General features: G+C 45.8%; 1 protein-coding gene across 13 annotated transcripts in view; it reads right to left on the reverse strand.

Annotated features, from left to right (window-relative positions):
- The window catches only part of ndst3 (N-deacetylase/N-sulfotransferase (heparan glucosaminyl) 3), a 1,441,915-nt gene that overhangs the window by 1,127,834 nt on the left and 290,985 nt on the right, over positions 1 to 23,096 (reverse strand). For 12 of the 13 annotated variants that reach the window (XM_038791879.1, XM_038791880.1, XM_038791871.1 and 9 more), the window contains one exon: positions 6,777 to 6,960. The gene's annotated coding sequence lies outside the window, so the exon portion shown is untranslated. Of the gene's footprint in view, positions 1 to 6,776; positions 6,961 to 8,762; positions 8,850 to 23,096 lie in introns of those variants that run through there. The other variant, XM_038791872.1, reaches the window with a different exon arrangement.

Here is a 23,096-nt window from a genome sequence, read left to right on the forward strand (position 1 = left end):
AATCTATGTGGTCCCCACTCAAGACAGAAACCAATTAATTTACCAATTCCATGACGGACATGGACATCAGTGAATAGACACCACCATTGCCCATTTAAGACCTTTGTGTTGGTGGCCTGAATTGAAAAGCAATGTCACACATTATGTTGAGAATTGCTTCATTTGCACTCATAACAATCCCGAACATTATGCAAAGAAGGGACAATTATGACACACCCGACCTGCAGAACGCTCCGAGACAAATCTGCAAATCGATTACATTGGTCCCCTCCCCCCCTGCAGAAATTGTTTCAAATACGTGCTGGTTGTTATAGATACATTTACAAAATGGGTTGAAGCATTCCCCACATGTTAAACACAGCAAAGACCACCGCTAAAATTTTGACCCATCAGATGTTTACGCGCTGGGGTCTTCTACGCAGCATTGAGTCAGACCAAGGTTCCCACTTTACCGGCAGGGTAATGCAAAACATTATGACTATTTTCGGCATCAAACAGAAATTCCACATAGCATATTACCCCCAGTCCAGCGGTATGGTTGAGCGCATGAACCACACTTTAAAAACGGCCATTAGGAAAACGGTACAGCAGAACATCACCACTTCGCTCTCATGTTCATCAGGAACGCAGTTTCCAGTTCCACAGGTTTCACCCCCCACACACATATGACAGAGAGACCCATGAAAGGCACTGAATATTTATTCGGGTTCGATTTGACAAATCCAGCAGTAACCGCTCTCACACACGAAAAAGCAATGCAACAGGTCACAAAGAACATTAAAGCGGGACAATTGGCTGCTGCTGTCCGACTAGGCGCTAGAAAGAAGCAGAGTAAAGCCAGCTTTGACAAAAAGGTTCACCCCATAGAATACACAGCCAGCCAGCAAATTATGATCTCGTCAAACCCCAGTTCCCCTAAATTCCCTAAATTCGCAGGCCCTTACTCCATTTAAGACAAAGTAAGCCCTTCTGTGTACAAGATAGCGTACCCTAACGGTAAGACTGGTAAATTCCACATCAACCAACTCAAACTCTACGGATCACAACGTAGCCACCCCCACCACTTAACCTTGGTAATGGGAGAGGATGACACTCTGCCCCCCGACGATTCAGCCCGTCGCCTGCTCCAACCTTCCCCCCCCGACAAAACCTTTCCCTCGACTCCGCCCATAGTCACAGGTTTCAACCTCGAACCTGACTCTGATGAGAGCCTCCCGGATTTGACGAACATTCCTGGCAACTGGCGTGATCTCTCCACTGTCAGCTACCCTAACACCCGGCACGACACCTTATATCTATTCGACCCCTTGTATGACTGTCCCCACCCACAGACTTATCCTCCTCCCACCCCCAGCAACATTGCTTCCACTTCCAGTACACCAGTTCGCAACTACCCTCCGTCACACCAGAACCCCGCGGGATGCTCCTCTTTGGCACCGTGACAATTGCTCCAGGTTGGTAAGACATGACGAATCGGACCATCCACAGACCTATGCGGCTACCGCTCGAAATCTGCAGACATGAGTCTGGCAACCAGGAGGTGGTGATGATTCAAGCGATGAGCCCCTTTTGGGAAATGATCTAATGGAACTGATGCACGCAAATATCCGAGGTGTCCAGATGATGAGAAACGGACACTGACTAAGAATTAAGGTGTCCAAATTTCTGATGGAGCCTGCCCACCTTCTTCTTTTCTACCTTATCTTCCTTTTCACTACATGGTTTTAACTGATGTCGGCCTGACACCAGGGGCCAAATTCCCCGACCCCCAGCAGGATCGGAGAATCGCCTGGGGCCATCGAAAATCCGGCCCCCGCCGTGGCAGAGATTCTCCACCACCCGGGAAGTGGCGGCGGCGGGAATCACGCCACTCCGATCGGCGAGGCCCCTGCGGTGATTCTCCGGCCCGCGATGGGCCGAAGTCCCGCCGCTGGGAGGCCTCTCCCGCCACCGAGATTTGAACCACCTTTGGTGGCGGCGGGATCGGCGGCGGGAGCGGGCCCCCGGGGTCCTGGGGGGGGCAGGGGGCGATCGGACCCCGGGGGGTTCCCCCACGGTGGCCAGGCCCGTGATCGGGGTCCCCCGCTCAGACTCCGGGCCAGTGCCCTGGGTGCACTCTTTCTCTTCCGCGGCCGCCACGGCCTCTGCCATGGCGGAAGCGGAAGAGAAACCCACATCGCGCATGCGCCGGTGGTGACGTCAGCGGCAGCTGGTCGCTGACGTCACTGCCGGCACATGCGCCGACCGGCGAAAGCCTTTCGGCCAGTCCCGCTGCTGGGGGCGCCGGTTTTTTGCGCCAGTCTTCTGGTGCCAACCGCTCCGGCGCAGGGCTAGCCCCCAAAGGTGCGGAGAATTCCCCACCTTTGGGGAGGCCCGATCCCAGAGTGGTCACTCCCCTACGCCGGGACCCCCTGTCACACCAGGTAGGGGAGAATCACGCCCAAGATTTCTTTATACAGTCAGAATTATTCTTCTCACAGAACCATAAGACACGGTCTACTGACCAATGGCAGTTAAATGTACGCTTGTTGGATCTCACACGACTACAAATTCTTCCCATTCATTTCGGTCACCCAGGTAGGGTGTAATGGCACTAACCCCCAGCCTACCTGAGGGACCCAGAATTATCCGGTCAATTCAAGTTCAGGTAGTGGAGTAACGGCACTAACCCCCGCCCTACCCGGGTATCCCATCCATTCTTCTCCCGCAGTGGCCCACACATATGTTCCCTTCACGCTCCTTGGAATGGTTTACTACACGCTTCACTGATTTGGGCAGGTCTTGAATCTTCCTTTTGCTCCACAGCCTGAACCCTTACTTTTTCCACTTTTCTTTCAACCCCTTCGGGTCGCTTCCAAATGCGATTTACACTCAAAAACAATGGTTGTTGATCACTGCTGCTACCTCTGAGCCGCTGGGATGAAACTTTATAAAACTGGCTGCCCTGAAATTCGGCTGGTTAAGCAAAGCCTGAACCTCCCATGGTTGTTACTAAAGATTGGGACTGGTCGAAGAAAGCATCTGCCCACTCCTAGCATCGACCACACAAGCTGCGAGACACTTGAATGGTTGAATTGCGGCACTTGGATTAGTACCTCTCAAAATTTTTTTCTAAAAAACAAAATGGAGGAGTCACACATGGTGACAATCATAAAGGGTAATTGGAACTAAGAGAGAAAGACTAACACACATACATATTAACCAAAGATAACGACATGACACTATGCTTGATTCCATCGGATTACACGGAAAATAGACACACCGCAGGGTGAATCCAGGACACCTATTCTTCACATGGATAATTGCTGGACTTACCAAATTCCGAGCACAAAACACCAAAGACTCTCTGTGAGGATGGGACACTATGGGTCAAACACAACAGAAGCATCCTATTGGGGTGCAATAACCAAAGAACAATGTATATAAAGCCCAATGGGACCACATCAGAATGCTACATCAGCACAACTGGGAAAGGGATTAGTGGGAACTGACTAATGAAGGGTGTACCGAGATTGGATGTTTAAAGAGAAGTGCAGGTAACACATCAGCAATCGGACAAGATTTCCCCGGGTCACCCACTAAAGGTAACTTGGTACTACACATAATTATATTAGGACATAAGCCATTCCCAAACGCCACCACACAACAAACCACCTTCAGTCAGGATACCACTCAGCAACTGTTAGAAACCGAGACCGAAACCCCCACCTGGTGGGAACACATTGCAAAATGGAACCCATTCTCCTACATAGTCGAGAACCTCCTGCTGATTGCGATAATATATGTCATCCTCACACTCCGACTCCGTAAATGGAAGGCAAAAGCCTCCCATCCCCCTATGTACACAGCTCAATCTCCCTTCTTTGGAATTCAATAAGGCTATCATAAAAATGTATTACTTACAATCAACTGCAACAACCCCTGCTAAAATAGGCCATCTGTGCCTCTGTACTGATGAAATATGATAAGGGGAAGGAATGTGGTGCTGCTGTTTTAAATTTTGCGTTGTAAGTAAGTTCTTTATGTAGAAACAGCAGCATGAGTGTAGTGTAGAAAGTTTAGTTAGAAACCAACTGTCTTTCTATGAATTTAAGTTAAAATATTTTATATGAATCTAATTTTAGACATGAAATAGCCATTAGTAGTGAATTGATTTAATGAATGTATGTAATAATGAATTAGGTAAAATTGTGCAATGACTTTGGGACAGAGCAGAGTAGGACCTTTACTGGCCAAAGGGTGACCAAAACCAATAAAACAGACATGGGATCAATACCGTGATCCACCACGCTTCGCGTTCAGGATCAAGAGGACTGAATGTAGCCATCTAAAAGGGCCACCTGCAAAGGACCATGGGAACTTGGGACGCAAACAAGTACACAGCCTCTGTGTATTGTGCAAAGAAGCCAGACCTGACAGAAACTTGCATCTATTAGAGGTCAATCACCATTTCCACAGGACAATAGAGTTTGAATCAAGGAACGGCAACAGTAGCAGACTAACCGGGGCCACTTCCCTTTATTTGGAAAGGCATACGTGCCTGGGCCAATGACGGCTAGGACCCGCCTAGCCATCAAGATATCCGCCCCTAATTGGCCAGGATCAATGAGGCTGATCAAAACCCTTTCGATATATTGGATCTGGAGTCAGGACCGCCCCAAAGGGCGCGGAACTCAGGGAAATAACTGCAGAGAGATCGGCCTCTTTTGGACCGGCCTCTGTGAGAGACCAATTGCAGCAGATCAACCAGCCAATTTCAAGGAGCCACGATCGCTACCTGAAAGACGAGCCCAGCCGAGATGAACCTGATGACTTCCAACCGAACCACATGGACACAGATAAAGGCCTTATCTCCCACACAGAACCAGTCATCCCGAAGTTAAGTAAAGGTCATCTTAGTTATTAGGTATAGTTTAGTGCGTAGCCACATGTATCATTACATATGAAATAAGTCTTGTATTTATTAATAAACTGTCTTTTGAAATAATATAGTAGTTGTGTGGTCATTTGGTCAATATAAGAAACAGCTTGTGGGTCACATAGAAATAAAGAAGTCAACATGGCCTCCACCTGTACCTGTTTCTTATGGCCTTCTGAACTCCTCCGAATTGTTATTCCTTCGGCCTTAGAATTATGTTATTCCTTCACTAAGCACTGATCATTAACAGGTGAAATTTCCCACTGCATTTGTCCATTTGTATTTCCACCAGCTCTTTCTTTTTCATGGGGCGGCACCGTGGTTAGCACTGCTGCCACACAGCGCCAGGGACCCGGGTTCAATTCCAGCCTTGGGTGACTGTCTTAACATAGAACAAGGAACAGTACAGCACAGAACAGGCCCTTCGGCCCTCGATGTTGTGCCGAGCAATGATCACCCTACTCAAACCCACGTATCCACCCTATACCCGTAACCCAACAACCCCCCCCTTAATCTTACTTTTTAGGACACTACAGGCAATTTAGCATGGTCAATCCACCTAACCCGCACATCTTTGGACTGTGGGAGGAAACCGGAGCACCCGGAGGAAATCCACGCACACACGGGGAGGACGTGCAGACTCCGCACAGACAGTGACCCAGCCGGGAACTGAACCTGGGACCCTGGAGCTGTGAAGCATTTATGCTAACCACCATGCTACCGTGCTGCCCCTTGTGTTTCCACCACCCAAACTCTTGTGTGGAGTTTGCACTTTCTCCTTGTGTAGGTTTCCTCCGGGTGCTCCGGTTTCCTCCTACAGTCCAAAATGTGCAGGTTAGGTGGATTGGCTGTGCTAAATTGCCCCTTTGTGTCCAGGGATGTGCGGGTCAGGTGGGGTTGCAGGGATAAGGCAGGAGCCTGGTTAGCATGCTCTTTCAGAGGGTTGATGCAGACTCAATGGGCCGAATGGCCTCCTGCACTGTAGCGGTTCTATGGTTCTCTCTATTTCACTCTTTAAAGTGAAACCGACAGGATCTTCACTCCAGCAAACTATTAATGGCAAACATGACAAAATCAGTGAGCAATTTCCTCAGAGCAACACCTGCTCTGCTGCATATAACTTCAACAGAAGTGTGGCAAAATAAATTCTTGCTAAATACGATAGGGTTTCTGCAGCACCTCCTGTGAAATCAGAGAGGTGGCTGGGAAGAGAGCTGGAAAATACCCGCCAAAGTGTGCAAATCAATTAATATATTTATTTATAATCAAATTGCAACATAACATCAACATATTAGGAATATTAAAAGAGGAAGAATATTTTAAAACAAAAGCAGGGTGTCGTGTAGCACTCCACAGTCAAAGATTTGTTTTTGGCTTGTAGACACTGTGGCAATATAGGAAATGAGGGAATTTGTTCATAGCTCCTTTGCACTCGAGAAAAAAAATCCAATTCAATGTTGATGGAGGAACAAAATTAACACAGATGATAGGAGAAACATTCTGCTTTGCTTTGTACATCGCCATGGGATTGTTTACGTTCCGAGAGAGTTGACAGGGCCTCAGTTTAATGTCTCATCAATAAGATAGCGCTTCCAATTATACAACCATCCTTTATTGTTGAACTAAAGTGTCAGCCTTGATTATGTGATTGTAGGAGTGCCATGCCTTTCTAATTCAGGTAAAAGGATAAGAGTGCACATACCATCTTTCATATGACCAGTCACCAAAGCTCAGGAGTTTCTTACTTTGTATTTCAGGTGTCAAACTTGATGCTTCTTCATGTATTTTACGTATAACTTTCAGGGATAATATGTGCAGCAACTCGACAGAATTTTAAAAATTCATTAGTTACACAAACCTGTCTATGAAGAGACAGTTGCAATTCACGTGTCCCGGTGGTTTTGATGATCATGCACTTGGTTCTGCAAGGAGCTTTCAGTAGCACGTGGTCACATTAATTGAGCAGAGAAACTGGACTCAATTCAGCACAATGCCTCATTCATTCAGCGGGGAAACTGGTCCCACTTCTCCCCATCTGCTGCCTGCGTAAGAAAACGGGCTAAATTAGAGCAATGGAAGTTTGATAAACATTCCAAACAAGAGAAGGAATATCATGTCATAAGAGATAGCATGTTCCCATCCCATAGAGATGGCCTTGTGGTCGGTTTGCAACATCATGATTTCAATGAAAGAAGAGAAATAATTTTGACTTGGTTTCTACATATCTCCTGATTTTCATTTTTAAGGGAAATCATGGAAGCATTTCCTACTTATTCTTTGTTAGATACCCATGCTCCACTTGCGGAGTTTGGCTGTTTAGTTTCTTGAGATGTGTGAAACCCTGATGCAGGTTTGATCAGTTTCTAATCACCTTTTTCCAGTCTTCTCTCGTTCCCAACAAGCATATTGTTTTTAAGAAATTTCTTGAAATAAAATCAAACATGCTTCCCATTTTAATTGGTAACTACTCAATTTGAAAAAAATCAGGGCATTTCATCCCTTCTGTTCCAGCCCTTAGCCTTTTCATATTTCAAACTTTATTGACTTCTTTATAGATTAGATTTTCTGATCAGCATTCCAGCACTGAGCATCTAGAAAATGTGAGTGAATATCAGAAATTTGGTCGTGAAATCTGCTTAGATTAATTAGCAAAATATCATATTGGACATAGTGACCTCGATGTCATACTTTACAATTTGCAGTCCCAGCATAGAAAATATACCAGGAAAACTATTTCCTAACAATTTCTTGCGTCAGAATTCCTGAGCTAGTCAGCGGCATTTGTAATATATTCACAGTCATCATTCACGATAATTGATAAAAGAATTAATTTATTATATCTGTCACTTACTGATTTCCCTATGATATTCCTGCCAAATCTATCCATCTACATTGCGTGCAACTTGAAGAAAAGTCTACCTTTCTAGTTTCCCTTCACTTCCAATTTGATAAACCAGGAACAACAGGACAGTAAAATTAATGCTTCCTTCTTGATTGAAGCAAAGAAAAACAAAAATAATAATGGTCATACGGTGTAACAAATAATCTTAATACAGTCTTGCAAAGGCATTTGGGCTGTTGACCAAGAAAATCTTTGTCCAAGTGACATCAACGACAAGGTTGAACGACAATCAAAGCCACTTACCAGCCATGTGGAAACTATTTTAATTAATAGATCTCCATCGATATGAACAACATATAAATTTACTTATCACAGGATTTGGATTTTGTGATCGAGTAATATGATATACAAATTCTCCAACTCCTTTTTGTAAAACATAAGGTGAAAGAGTATTTTCCTTATTAAATTCTATTACCCTCTGAATGTTAAACCAATAGTAATTATTGCATGGGTATAATGGAAAATTAATCTACATTTTTGGCTAATAAGTTGCAATTGGAAACCTTCAATTGTCTTAGGCACACAAAAAATAATTTAAGTAAAACTTATTTTGCCCAGGCTTGCAGTCAGTGGTGAAGAAATTATGCTCGCCGTTTATCTTGCTGCTGACGGTCCTTCGCATTTCCCTGGGCTTCTCAGCATACATTCCCTTAAATCAGGCATAACTTCCAATGTGCCACCCTAAGTTTTCCAGCTGCTTTTAGTGTGGACATAGTGGACAGGAACAGAGAGTTCAAGCCAGGTATTTTGTTGTGTGTATTGGAAACGGCTGCACTAGCCCTGTGGAGGTGATAGCACCTTCTGGATTTCCTTCTGGATTTCCGAAATTTAACTTCCCAATGCGCTGAAACTAAAAGTTGCAGATTGCTTAACACCATAAGAATGGCAAATATAGATAGCTTCACCATTATTATTACTGCAAAATCAAGTTCTTCATTTTACCTGATCAAAGAGAGAGTTGGTCTCATCTCCTCACCCTTGTGCACTTTCCCAGGTTACTGCAAGGTACTTCAGAGAACTTCAGTTGTCACATCACAGGAAGTCCAGACATAGTGCTGACCATTCTCAGACCTACAATTTGTACCACATTCAGATCTACAATTTAGACAACATCCAGATCCATGATTCATGCTTCAACCTCACCGACTCCACCATGACAGCTCACCGATGGCAGGATTCCACTAAGAAATTCGAACTGTAAATTTGGGCGGAATTGGCAGGGTGTTTCGAAATGGCCATGTTTGTGAGACCGTGGCCCCTATTTAACAGCACTTATTGCTGAAAATGAGCCCTGATGAGCACATCTCCATTACTGGCTGTCTCGTCACCTGATTTGCTGGACTCGTGCCTCGGCATCTCGCCGTTAACAAGTGAAAGGTACTTTTAAAAACTCCCTCCCCACTTACTCCCAGTCAACACCCAAGCAGTACACAGACCTTCTCCTCACCTTGGGGATCCAACCTGGCCAGGATTTTCGACACCGATGTGAGGCAGAGCATTCTTTTCCCACGAAAAGGTCAGAGAACCAGCAGTCGGGCCACCAATATCATCTGATAGGCAGTGGCAGCAGCCGTCAGTGCGGTTAGCATGACAAGGAAGACCTCGGCCCAATGCTGGGAGAAGACCAATGACATCCACCAAGCTGAAAGTCTAATTTATCATGTCTCTCCTGCCATCAGTTGTGTACCACCCCTCATATTCCCAACATCCACCCACTCCCCTACAAATCAGTGGCTGATACCTCGCATGCTCCCCACATCCGATCTTCATGCTTGTTCCCCAGAACCCACTTGCACCCACCAGGACAATTCCTTCAAGTCCAGTTGCGGTGTCCACAAATGGCACCGTCTATAGACCCGCCTTGACTCATCAAGCCTGTATCTCACAAAGCCCTCTCTTTGTTCCCGCAGGAGAAGATAGTCCATTATAAGCGGGAAAGCGTCGTGAGGAATTATGAGGAATGGTCCCTATAGATTGCAGGGTTGACCGAAGAAAGAGCAGTCACAAACAGTGTGGTTGGCCTGTGCCACACGGTGAGGTTCCACTGTAGCTTCACCCTGATGACCCGTCTCAAATGAGTGGTTCATGTCAGACAAGATGATCCTTCCCTCTCATTGACCACATGTCCATTATCTTGCAGGATCTCCATCTCTCGCAGGACTCCTACAAAGATCTGATGCATGGGACATGGACAAACATATTTGCTTCCTATTTGCCAAACAACAACAAACACCCTTCTTTCTCCCTCCCCTACTGCTCCATTTAAGTAGCTCCACATGCAGCAGGTGTCAGTGCATATAGCCAGCAGTAGCTTCCTTCCATCACGGTAGCTTCCATTTATGAAAGCAGGACTTATTTTAAGAGGAGCAAATTGGTTGCATCACATGACATCAAAACAGACTGTTGAGCAGTCAGGAGTGCAGGCCTCGTTTGAGCCAGTGCTACAATCAGGCCAATAGGGAAGGAGCACCAGGTTTGCATGCTGCCTACAAAAATAGGAATGAGTGTGGGCTGGTCATGATTTGTGATCCCCGTGCCTGAAATAAGGCTATAACTTATTTTTAGCTCATGATCTTCTTCCGAGTACAGCTGTTTGAAGTATATACCTTAAACCCAGAACTTACTGCCGCATGGTTCTGAGACCTTACCCTCCATGCAGCCACAGAAGTACTTGCAATATTTATATCAAGGTGGCATCATTCTAAATGCAGCTATATTTTCATCTTTTATCAGCTTCAGTACAGGAAGCCTTAAATTTAGATGAAAATACTTCACTTTGGTTCTGATGTCATACCAATGTAAAATAATGTAAAATACTCATTGGCTGGGATTTTCCGGGCCCTCCTCTGCATCGTGTCTTTGCACAGTGGTGGCGGCTGCAATTGACCACTGTCGGGATCTCCTGTCGAACCCCATGGAGTTTTGCATGGCTTGCCGGCCACTCTGGGGGGTAGCTTTTGGCAGGACTGGAAGATCCTGTCCGTGGAAAGGGCTGGAAATTCCTGCCATCAGATTTTGTATCAGCAATTATATAATAACCAATTAAATATCATGCTTCAAATGTGACATCACTGACAGGCAGCTGAGCGGAGGATGATGAGAGTGTGTTAGTCACCATCCTACAGCAAAGCTTGGTCTCCAGTTGTCTCGGATCTCCCTGCCACTGGGCCAAGACCTTGCTCTGCTGGGACCGTGTGGTGGTGGGTGTGCAATGACCACCCCTCGTTAAAAGAATCCACGCACAGGCATTTTCCACCCCACCCATCCAAATGAATTTAGTGACCTGGAACGTCAGGACCCTAATGGACAACACCATTGGCAAAAGGCCGGAATGTCGCGCTGCCATCATACCTCAGGAATTTGATGCCACAACACTGACATCGCTGCCTTGAGCGAGACACAACTAGCAGGATACGGCCGGCTTAAAGAACAAAGTAGTGGATATACCTTCTTCTGGGAAGATAAACCAGAAGAATGCCGTCTCTATGGGGTCGGCTTTGCCATAAAAAACGAGTTGGTCGGATGTCTCAATGCCCCTGCGGGATGAGTGAACGGCTCATAACCCTACAGCTCACACTGCATCAGAAACAGCACATCATAGCCGTCAGTGCCTATGCCCCAACCTTAGATTCAATGGACAAGAGAAAAGAGGCATCCTATTCCAGCCTCAACTAATTGCTGTTCTGCATCCAAAAGGGACACGAGCATATTCTCCTCAGCGACTTCAATGCTAGAGTCGGGAAGGGCGCAAACCTTTGGAAAGGCGCGTTCGGCAGGAAATGTGTGGGGAAAACAAACGTCAAAGAAGTCCTCCTCCTGACAAAACGTTTAGAGCATGACCTGATCATCACAAATACCCTCTTCCACCAGAGGAACAAGCAGAATACTTTATAGCAACACCCCCCACTCCAGGCTCTGGCATCTAATAGACTATGCCATCGTCTGGGTAAGGGATCGCAAAAACATCCATGCCATGGCCAGAAATGACAACAGCTGGACTGATGACTGACTAATCTGCTCTACCATCTCCATCACCCAGGCCCCAAACTGGCACAGACTGAAGAAACTCTGCCTCAGGAGATTCAACATCACTGGATTCAAAGACCCCATGAAGAAAGAGCTACTCAACTGGCGGCTCACAACTAACCTGGCGACAACCAATGAGCCAGAGCCGCAGAACGTCCACAGCGCCTGATCCGCCTTAAAAGCCACCATGGTCAGCACCTGCGAGGAGACGCTCATGCTCTGGACCAGAAACACCAAGACTGGTTCGATGAGAATGATCAGGAGATCCCGAATCTCCTTGACCACAGGCGCAAGGTGTTCCTGAACTGGCAGCTCCACCAAAATTTGAGTGAGAAGAAACAAGCCTACAGGCAACTGAAAACCCAGGTGCAGCAAGGAACCCACAACCTAACAACAGATGGTAGCTGGAAAGAGCGCAGTAGACTCAGCAACTCGCCAACAACAACAACAAAGTGCATGGTTTCTTCATCACAATCAAAACCATCTACGGTCCAAGTACCCAGGGGCCCATCCCACTGGGAGCCAAAAACGGGAGAGGCGCTCATCAAAGATAGAGAGGCAGTCAATTACTGCTGGAGAGAGCACTTTGAGGACCTCCTCAACCAAGGCACAGCCTTCGACACAAACGTCCTCGACACCATCCCGCAACATGCTAGCCGCCACCATCTCAGCGTACCCCAGCTTGCCGTGAGGTCGAAAATGCCATCCGACAACTGAAGAACAACAAGACATAGAACATAGAACATAGAACGATACAGCGCAGTACAGGCCCTTCGGCCCTCGATGTTGCACCGACATGGAAAAAATCTAAAGGCCATCTAACCTACACTATGCCCTTATCATCCATATGCTTATCCAATAAACTTTTAAATGCCCCCAATGTTGGCGAGTTCACTACTGTTGCAGGTAGGGCATTCCACGGCCTCACCACTCTTTGCGTAAAAAACCCACCTCTGACCTCTGTCCTATATCTATTACCCCTCAATTTAAGGCTATGTCCCCTCGTGCTAGCCACCTCCATCCGCGGGAGAAGGCTCTCGCTGTCCACCCTATCTAACCCTCTGATCATTTTGTATGCCTCTATTAAGTCACCTCTTAACCTTCTTCTCTCTAACGAAAACAACCTCAAGTCCATCAGCCTTTCCTCATAAGATTTTCCCTCCATACCAGGCAACATCCTGGTAAATCTCCTCTGCACCCGTTCCAAAGCTTCCACGTCCTTCCTATAATGAGGCGACCAGAACTGTACGCAATACTCCAAATGCGGCCGTACTAGAGTTTTGTACAACTGCAACATGACCTCATGGCTCCGGAACTCAATCCCTCTACCAATAAAGGCCAACACACCATAGGCCTTCTTCACAACCCTATCAACCTGGGTGGCAACTTTCAGGGATCTATGTACATGGACACCGAGATCCCTCTGCTCATCCACACTACCAAGAATTTTACCATTAGCCAAATATTCCACATTTCTGTTATTCTTTCCAAAGTGAATCACCTCACACTTCTCCACATTAAACTCCATTTGCCACCTCTCAGCCCAGCTCTGCAGCTTATCTATGTCCCTCTGTAACCTGCAACATCCTTCCGCACTGTCTACAACTCCACCGACTTTAGTGTCGTCTGCAAATTTACTCACCCATCCTTCTGCGCCCTCCTCTAGGTCATTTATAAAAATGACAAACAGCAACGGCCCCAGAACAGATCCTTGTGGTACGCCACTCGTAACTGAACTCCATTCTGAACATTTCCCATCAACTACCACTCTCTGTCTTCTTTCAATTAGCCAATTTCTGATCCACATCTCTAAATCACCCTCAATCCCCAGCCTTCGTATTTTCTGCAATAGCCGACCGTGGGGAACCTTATCAAACGCTTTACTGAAATCCATATACACCACATCAACTGCTCTACCCTCGTCTACCTGTTCAGTCACCTTCTCAAAGAACTCGATAAGGTTTGTGAGGCATGACCTACCCTTCACAAAACCATGCTGACTGTCCCTAATCATATTATTCCTATCTAGATGATTATAAATCGTATCTTTTATAATCCTCTCCAAGACTTTACCCACCACAGACGTTAGGCTCACCGGCCTATAGTTACCGGGGTTATCTCTACTCCCCTTCTTGAACAAAGGGACCACATTTGCTATCCTCCAGTCCTCTGGCACTATTCCTGTAGCCAATGATGACCTAAAAATCAAAGCCAAAGGCTCTGCAATCTCTTCCCTGGCTTCCCAGAGAATCCTAGGATAAATCCCATCCGGCCCCGGGGACTTATCTATTTTCACCTTGTCCAGAATTGCCAACACTACTTCCCTACGCACCTCAATGCCATCTATTCTAATAGCCTGGGTCTCAGCATTCTCCTCCACAATATTATCTTTTTCTTGAGTGAATACTGACGAAAAGTATTCATTTAGTATCTCGCTTATCTCCTCAGCCTCCACACACAACTTCCCACCACTGTCTTTGACTGGCCCTACTCTTGCCCTAGTCATTCTTTTATTCCTGACATACCTATAGAAAGCTTTTGGGTTTTCCTTGATCCTACCTGCCAAAGACTTCTCATGTCCCCTCCTTGCTCGTCTCAGCTCTCTCTTTAGATCCTTCCTCGCTTCCTTGTAACTATCAAGCGCCCCAACTGAAACTTCATGCCTCATCTTCACATAGGCCTCCTTCTTCCTCTTAACAAGAGATTCCACTTCTTTGGTAAACCACGGTTCCCTCGCTCGACCCCTTCCTCCCTGCCTGACTGGTACGTACTTATCAAGAACATGCAATAGCTGTTCCTTGAACAAGCTCCACATATCCAGTGTGCCCAACCCTTGCAGCCTACTTCTCCAACCAACACATCCTAAGTCATGTCTAATGGCATCATAATTGCCCTTCCCCCAGCTATAACTCTTGCCCTGCGGGGTATACTTATCCCTTTCCATCACTAACGTAAAGGTCACCGAATTGTGGTCACTGTTTCCAAAGTGCTCACCTACCTCCAGATCTAACACCTGGCCTGGTTCATTACCCAAAACCAAATCCAATGTGGCCTCGCCTCTTGTTGGCCTGTCAACATATTGTGTCAGGAAACCCTCCTGCACACATTGTACAAAGAATGACCCATCTAATGTGCTCGAACTATATCTTTTCCAGTCAATATTTGGAAAGTTAAAGTCTCCCATAACAACTACCCTGTTACTTTCGCTCTTTTCCAGAATCATCTTCGCCATCCTTTCCTCTACATCCCTAGAACTATTAGGTGGCCTATAGAAAACTCCCAACAGGGTGACCTCTCCTTTCCTGTTTCTAACCTCAGCCCATACTACCTCGGAAGAAGAGTCCCCATCTAGCATCCTTTCCGCCACCGTAATACTGTCCTTGACTAGCAGCGCCACACCTCCCCCTCTTTTGCCCCCTTCTCTGAGCTTACTAAAACACCTAAACCCCGGAACCTGCAACAACCATTCCTGCTCTATCCATGTCTCTGAAATGGCCACAACATCGAAGTCCCAGGTACCAACCCATGCTGCCAGTTCCCCAACCTTATTTCGTATACTCCTGGCATTGAAGTAGACACACTTCAAACCACCTACCTGAACACTGGCACCCTCCTGCGAAGTCAAATCTGTGCTCCTGACCTCTATACTCTCAATCTCCCGTACCCCAAAACTACAATCCAGGTTCCCAAGACCTTGGAGAAGATGGAATCCCAGCAGAAATACAAACATGCGGTGGATATGCAGTCTTGACAGAATCCACAACCTCATCACCCTTGTCTGGAAGGAAGAAAGCATGCCAGATGTTCTCAGAGATGCCTTAATTATGACCACCTTCAAGAAAGGAGACAGAACCAACTGCAGAAATTACAGAGGGATTTCCCGACTCTCCACCACAGGAAAATCCATCGCAAGAATACTCCTCAGCCACCTTCTCCCACTTGCTGAAGAGCTCCTCACTGAGTCTCAGTGCGCTTCCACCCATTAAGAGGCTCAATGGACATAATATTCAGCACGCAACAAATTCAGGAAAAGTGCAGGGAGCAGCATCAACCTCTGCACATTGCCTTCATAGAATTTCTACAATCCAGAAGGAGGCCATTTGTCCCATCGAGTCTGCACTGACCATTGGAAAGAATAGCATATCTGGGCCCAAGCCCCGACCTCATCCCCGTAATCCTACATAACCTTTTTAGACACCAAGGGGCAATTTAGCATAGCCAATCCACCTCGCATATCATTGGACTGTGGGAGGAAGCCAGAGCACGTGGCAGAAACTGATGCTGACAAGAGGAGAATCAACACAGTCACCCGAGGTCGGCATTGAACCAGGGTTCGTGGCACTGTGAAACAGCAGTACTAACCACTGTGCCACCGTGCCTTCTTCGATCTCACAAAGACCTTTGACTCTGTCAATCGTGAAGGATTGGGCAGCATCCTCCTCAAATTTGGCTGCCAGCAGAAATTCGCTACCGTTTTCCGCCTGTTCCACAATGATATACAGACCAGGATCCTCAGCATTGGAACCACCACAGACCAAATACTTGTGCAAACCAGAGTCAAATGGGGCTGCATCATCGCACCAACAATCCTTTCCACCTTCCGTGCAGCAACACTCCACGCTGTCACCCTGATGCTCCCCGCTGGAGTGAAACTAACCTCCTGGACAAGTGGGAAACTGTTCAAACACCGACGCCTCCAGGCCAGAACCAAGACCACCCCAACCTTTGCCATCGAGCTGCAGTACACAGGCGACGTGTGTGTGTGTGCGCACATTCAGAGGCCGAGCTACAAACATTGTCGACGCATTCACCAAGGCATATGAGAGAATGGGCCTCAGACTAAATATCCTGAAAACAAAGGTTCTCTACCAGACCGCTCCTGCCACACAAAACTGCCCCCAACCATCAAGATCCACGGTGAGTCCTTGGACAAAGCGAATAATTTCCCATACCTTGGGAGCCTCTTCTCGGTGTGAGCAGACATTGACAACAAAATACAACCTCAACTCCAATGTGCCAGTGTAGTCTTCGGATGCCAGAGGAGCAGAGTATTTGAAGACTGAAACCTCAAAGCCAGCACCAAGCTCATGGTGTGCCGTGCAGCCATGGTCCCCACCCTCCTGCATACATGGACAATGTACAGCAGACAACTCAAATCCCTGGAGAGGTACCACCAACACTACCTCCGCAAATCCTGCAAATTTACCGGCAGGTTAGGTATACCAAGCTGAGCGTCCTCTCCCAGGCCAATATCCCCAGTATCGAGCCACTGGTCATGCTCAACCAGCTGTGCTGGGTGGGCCACATTGCCCGCATACCCGACACGAGACTCCAAAAGCAAGTGCTCTACTCCGAGCTCCGCAATGGCAAGCGATCAATAGGAGGTCAGAGGAAACGCTACAGGGACACTCTGAAATCCTCACTAAACAAATGCAACATCCCCACTGACACATGAATCATTTGCCCGAGAACGGACAAGCTGGAGAAAAAGAATCCGCAAAGGCTCCAATCACCTTGAGCGTCATAGGGTGCAGCTCGCAGAGGCCAATCTTAATCAGCAGAAAGAGAGTGCAGAATCCAGAGTGTCCCACCCACCTCGTCAAGCACCACCAGCCAAACCTGTGGCAGATTCTGCAAATCTAGGATCAGTCTGTTTGGAGTAGAAGCCAGTCATCCTCGATGCTGAGGGCCTGCCCAAGAGAGAGTAACCAAATAACACCAGTGGGTAATTTGCACCCCATTAGAAGATGTTAAATGGAGCTTTAATGCCAGATTGTATTGAACTTGAAGAATATATTCTCCTACAATTTAGATATTTATAAATTAGCAATGATAAATTATTTTGGTAAGGATTTTCAACATATTGGAAATAAATAAGTAATGATTTTCCAAAGTCTGCTCACAAGTGTTATACATCTTCAAAGAAGACAGTAAATGCCCACGGGGGAAGATTTGAAGCAGTCTACATGTACTGACACCATCAATTAGTTCAGTCAGATTTTTTAACAAAAGCACAAACGGACTCTTTCAGATAGGATTATAATTTCAATAGAACTACTGACAAAAAAAATCCTCATTAATAACAGTAAAAAACATTTTAATATGGCGGTGTGGCAACATTTATTAACCAACCACAATTGTCCCAACAGAATCGCTTGTGGGGGGGGGGTCTCTTTCAATTTGCATGCAGATGTCAACAGTACAGCTACAAGCAGTGCAGAATATGCATACTGTACAGCATATTATTCATTTGCAGATGGTGTAAGGGGGGAAATATGGTGTCCAGTGTCAGGGCACTGATTAAGTGGTCTTTTCTGCTTTGCATAGAGTTGAGGTTCTCGATTCTTTGTGGAGTTGTAACCATCTACACAAGTGGTGAATATTGCCACCTATTTCTGATATCAGCATTGCAGGTGGCCTTGACAGGCTTTAAGAAATTAAATGAATCATTTGTTGTACTGGATGGACATTCTGTACTGCTTGTAACTGGGCTGTTGACATTGTCTTGCTAACCTTAACACACTTATCATCTCTTCATCCCCAAGTTCACCCCTTATTGCCAAATACACCCCTCATTTCCAACCCCACCTCCCTCGCCCACATCCTCATCAGCCCAACCAACTCTCCACCAGCCCCGACTCCCCCACCCATCGTCACCCCCAAATTGCCATACCCAACCCCACCCACTCCAATAGCCTACCCAACCTCCATTCCTCTACCCCAGCACCCATGAAACAATTAGGGACTCCATGAAACAATTACCAGTGATACATCCACATACATGACAGACAAACAGAGGGAGGAAGGGGGAAAAATAGTAAGGGTGAAAGTCAAAAGATAAGAGTCTTTGCTTCAGATGGTGGTTCTTTTAGCACACTTTCTTCACAGCTAGCCTGCAGATTATAGTCCTTGGTTTGCAGCCTGTAATGGTCTTCTTTGTAGATTCATTCATGCAGGGCCCCTGTAGTTTAGAAAATGCAGAACTCACAGGCAACTGGCTTTCTGGTAAGACACCTTATTGCTGTTCATCTCAGTTAGAGGTTTACATTCAGGCCTTTCCTTGTTGGAGATGGTTATCACCTGATACTTCTTTGGTATGGAGGTTACCGGTCATTTATCAGTCCGAGCCAGGATGTCAGTCATATGCATTGGTGAGTACGAGCTGCTTTGTTACTAAAGAAGTTGTGGACACTGTAGAATTGTCCACTGGTAGCCAGAAGGCTACAAATTGTAATGATAAACAATTCTACTGCAGCTGATAGTCCACATCATCTAATGGTTGCCTAGTTTAGGCCGTTGCTTTTGCTACTTAACGTACCACACAAACAGTAACCACATCAATTCTTCATCCTGTGTTCATCATATGATAATTAGTTAATTAAATATAATAAACGGAGATCTATAATTGCTTTAAATGTTAAGAGCAGAATTGTCTCTGTGTAACTATTAAGCGTATTTGGACTGCTCGTGGATAATTGCCTGCACTTGCCAATGCCAACATGTGATTTATCAGCTTTTCAAGTCTTAATTTAATGCATCCAATGAATAGACATTTCCAGACATTTCTCAGCAGCTTAACAATGTAAAACAAAGAGCCTGAACTTTATGCATTTGTATGTGTTAGTTTGAAAATTGTACCAGCCATAGTTCAGTTGGTAATAACTTGCCTCAGAGGTTGTAGGGTTAAGTTCCAATCCAGAGACATGAGCACAAAATGTTTTGCTGAAATTGCAATGCAGCAATGGGAGGGTACTACATTATAAAAGGCGTTATTGTTGCAATACCCTGGGCCATTGCAAGTCAATTGTAGCCACTTTATGTCCTGGAGTCACAACACTAGCGAATTAACCAATGATACGTATAAAAATACCTGAAGTTTTTGACAATTGTTTGCCCAATAATTACAGTCACCAGGTTTGTAAATGTAAACACGATTACTGTTTATTTATCCCAAGAGCTTTCATGAAATATGCAGAAAATACAACTGGTTAATGACAAGCTAATGCCTACTACCCACTTTAACTATCCCACCCTCTACCCCTCCTACACACAAAGGTGGGGGGGGGTTGAAAAATATTAAGGATGAAAGTCAAAAGATAAGTCTTTGCTTCAGATGGTGGTTCTTCTAGCACACTTTCTTCACAACAAGCTTGCAGATTAAAGTCCTTGGTTTGCAGCCTGTAATGGTGTTCTTTGTAGATTCATTCATTCATTCATTCAGGGCCTCTGTAGTTTAGAAAATGCAGTACTAACCGGCAACAGACTTTCTAGTAAGACACCTTATTGCTGTTCAACTTTGCTCTTGTCCAAGGTTTGCATTCAAGTCTCTATCTTTCTGCAGAGGCACTTTATTTCACATCAAAGAGTTAGCTCATAGTTTGTCTTCAGACCTTTGTAGAATGTACATTCTAATCATATAGAATGAACAGTGCACGAGTCTGTATCAGCCCTTGAAAAGATCACCCTACTTTAGCCCACACCTATCCTCGTAACCCAGTAACCCCATCTACTCCTTATTTTTGGACACTAAGGGCAATTTAGCAAGGCCAATCCACCTAACCTGCACATCTTTGGACTATGGGAGGAAACTGGAGCGCTCGGAAGAAACCCACGCAGACACGGGGAGAATGTGCAGACTCGACACAGACAGACAGTGACCTAAGCCAGGATACGAACCTGGGACCCTGGAACTGTGAAGCAACAGTGCTAACCAATGTGCGTCCTTGCAGCTCATAAAGAAACCGACAATGTGTATAAACAATCCCTTATGAGTGATTTAAAGTGGTTAGGGTTAGGGAAGGTGGTTTAAAGTGTGTCTACTTCAACACCAGGAGCATCCGGAATAAGGTGGGTGAACTTGCGGCATGGGTTAGGACATGGGACTACGATGTTGTGGCCATTTCGGAGACATGGCTAGAGCAGGGACAGGTATGGTTGTTGCAGGTTCCATGGTTTAGATATTTCAGTAAGCTCAGGGAAGGTGGTAGAAGAGAGGGAGGGGTGGCATTGTTAGTCAAGGACAGTATTACGGTGGCAGAAAGGACGTTTAATGAGGACTCGTCTACTGAGGTAGTATGGGCTGAGGTTAGAAACAGGAAAGGAGAGGTCACCCTGTTGGGAGTTTTCTATAGGCCTCCAGAGTTCCAGAGATGTAGAGGAAAGGATTGCAAAGATGATTCTGGATAGGAGCGAAAATAACAGGACAGTTGTTATGGGGGACTTTAACTTTCCAAATATTGACTGGAAACGCTATAGTTCGAGTACTTTCGATGGATCCGTTTTTGTCCAATGTGTGCAGGAGGGTTTCCTGACACAGTATGTAGATAGGCCAACAAGAGGCGAGGCCACATTGGATTTGGTACTGGGTAATGAATCAGGACAGGTGCTAGATTTGGAGGTAGGTGAGCACTTTGGTGATAGTGACCACAATTCGGTTACGTTTACTTTAGTGATGGAAAGGGATAGGTATCTACCACAGGGCAAGTGTTATAGCTGGGGGAAAGGCAATTATGATGCGATGAGGCAAGACTTAGGATGCATAGGATGGGGAAGGAAACTGCACGGGATGGGCATAATTGAAATGTTCAAGTAACAGCTACTGCATGTCCTTGATAAGTATGTACCTGTCAGGCAGGGAGGAAGTGGTCAAGCGAGGGAACCGTGGTTTTAGTTGAATCACTTGTCCAGAGGAAGAAGGAGGCTTATGTAAAGATGAGACGTGAAGGATCAGTTAGGGCGCTCGAGTGCTACAAGTTAGCCAGGAAGGACCTAAAGAGAACTAAGAAGAGCCAGGAGGGAACATGAGAAGTCTTTGGCAGGTAGGATCAAGGATAACCCTAAAGCTTTCTATAGATATGTCAGGAATAAAAGAATGACTAGGGTAAGAGTAGGGCCAGTCAAGGACAGTGGTGGGAAGTTGTGCGTGGAGTCCGAGGAGATAGGAGAGGTGCTAAATGAATATTTTTCGTCAGTATTCACGGAAGAAAAAGACAATGTTGTCGAGGAGAATACGGAGATACAGGCTACTAGATTAGAAGGGCTTGAGGTTCATAAGGAGGAGGTGTTAGCAATTCAGGAAAGTGTGAAAACAGATAAGTCCCCTGGGTCGGATGGGGTTTATCCTAGGATTCTCTGAGAAGCTAGGGAGGAGATTTCTGAGCCTTTGGCTTTGATCTTTATGTCTTCATTGTCTACAGGAATAGTGCCAGAAGACTGGAGGATAGAAAATGTTGTCCTCTTGTTCAAGAAGGGGAGTAGAGACAACCATGGTAACTATAGACCAGTGAGCCTTACTTCTGCTGTGGGCAAAGTCTTGGAAAGGTTTATAAGAGATAGGATTGATAATCGTCTTGAAAGGAATAAATTGATTAGAGACAGTCAACACGGTTTTGTGAAGGTAGGTCGTGCCTCACAAACCTTATTGAGTTCTTGGAGAAGGTGACCAAATAGGTGGACAAGGGGAAAGCAGTTGATGTGGTGTCGATGGATTTCAGTAAAGCGTTTGATAAGGTTTCCTATGGTAGGCTCTTGCAGAAAATATGGAGGCATGGGATTCAGGGTGATTTAGCAGTTTGGATCAGAAATTGGCTCGCTGTAAGAAGACAGAGGGTGGTGGTTGATGGGAAATGTTCAGCCTGGAGTTCAGTTACTAGTGGTGTACTACTGAGGAAGTGAGCAAACAAATATGATGGACAGTAGGACCCTGAGGGTAATGTGTTCACAGACAGAGAACAAAGAGGAGAGCAAAGCATGGCTCGGGGGATGGTAGCCTCGTGGAGAATAGTGAAAAGGATGCTGGGTTAAAAATGTGCCCAGGATAAGTGAGCCAATTAGGATATATGACCAGGTCAGGAGGTGTGTAAAATGACCAATGGGAAGTTTGTATGCGAATCTTGATGTAATTTGAAGTATATCTCCAGTGTTCCTTTGTTCTGAGTTTCTCTTTATCCTGGGAGCTGCAGAAGACAGTATGTGTGTCCTGTAGCTCTATGGATTGAGTCAGCCTTGCAAGTTAGTTATTATTAAATGATATGATACCTGCAAATCCATCTCAGATTTTATTGAATCCAGACTGACAGCAAATTAACCAGGAATTAACACTACAAGGATCTATTTTGGGGCTCTGCTGTTTGTCATTTTTATAAATGACCTGGAGGAGGGCGCAGAAGGATGGGTGAGTAAATTTGTAGTTGATACTAAAATCGGAGGAGTTGTGGACAGTGCGGAAGGATGTTGCAGGTTAGAGGGACA

Source organism: Scyliorhinus canicula, chromosome 3 (assembly GCF_902713615.1).
Source record: "Scyliorhinus canicula chromosome 3, sScyCan1.1, whole genome shotgun sequence".
In the NCBI taxonomy this organism is placed as follows: Eukaryota; Metazoa; Chordata; class Chondrichthyes; order Carcharhiniformes; family Scyliorhinidae; genus Scyliorhinus; species Scyliorhinus canicula.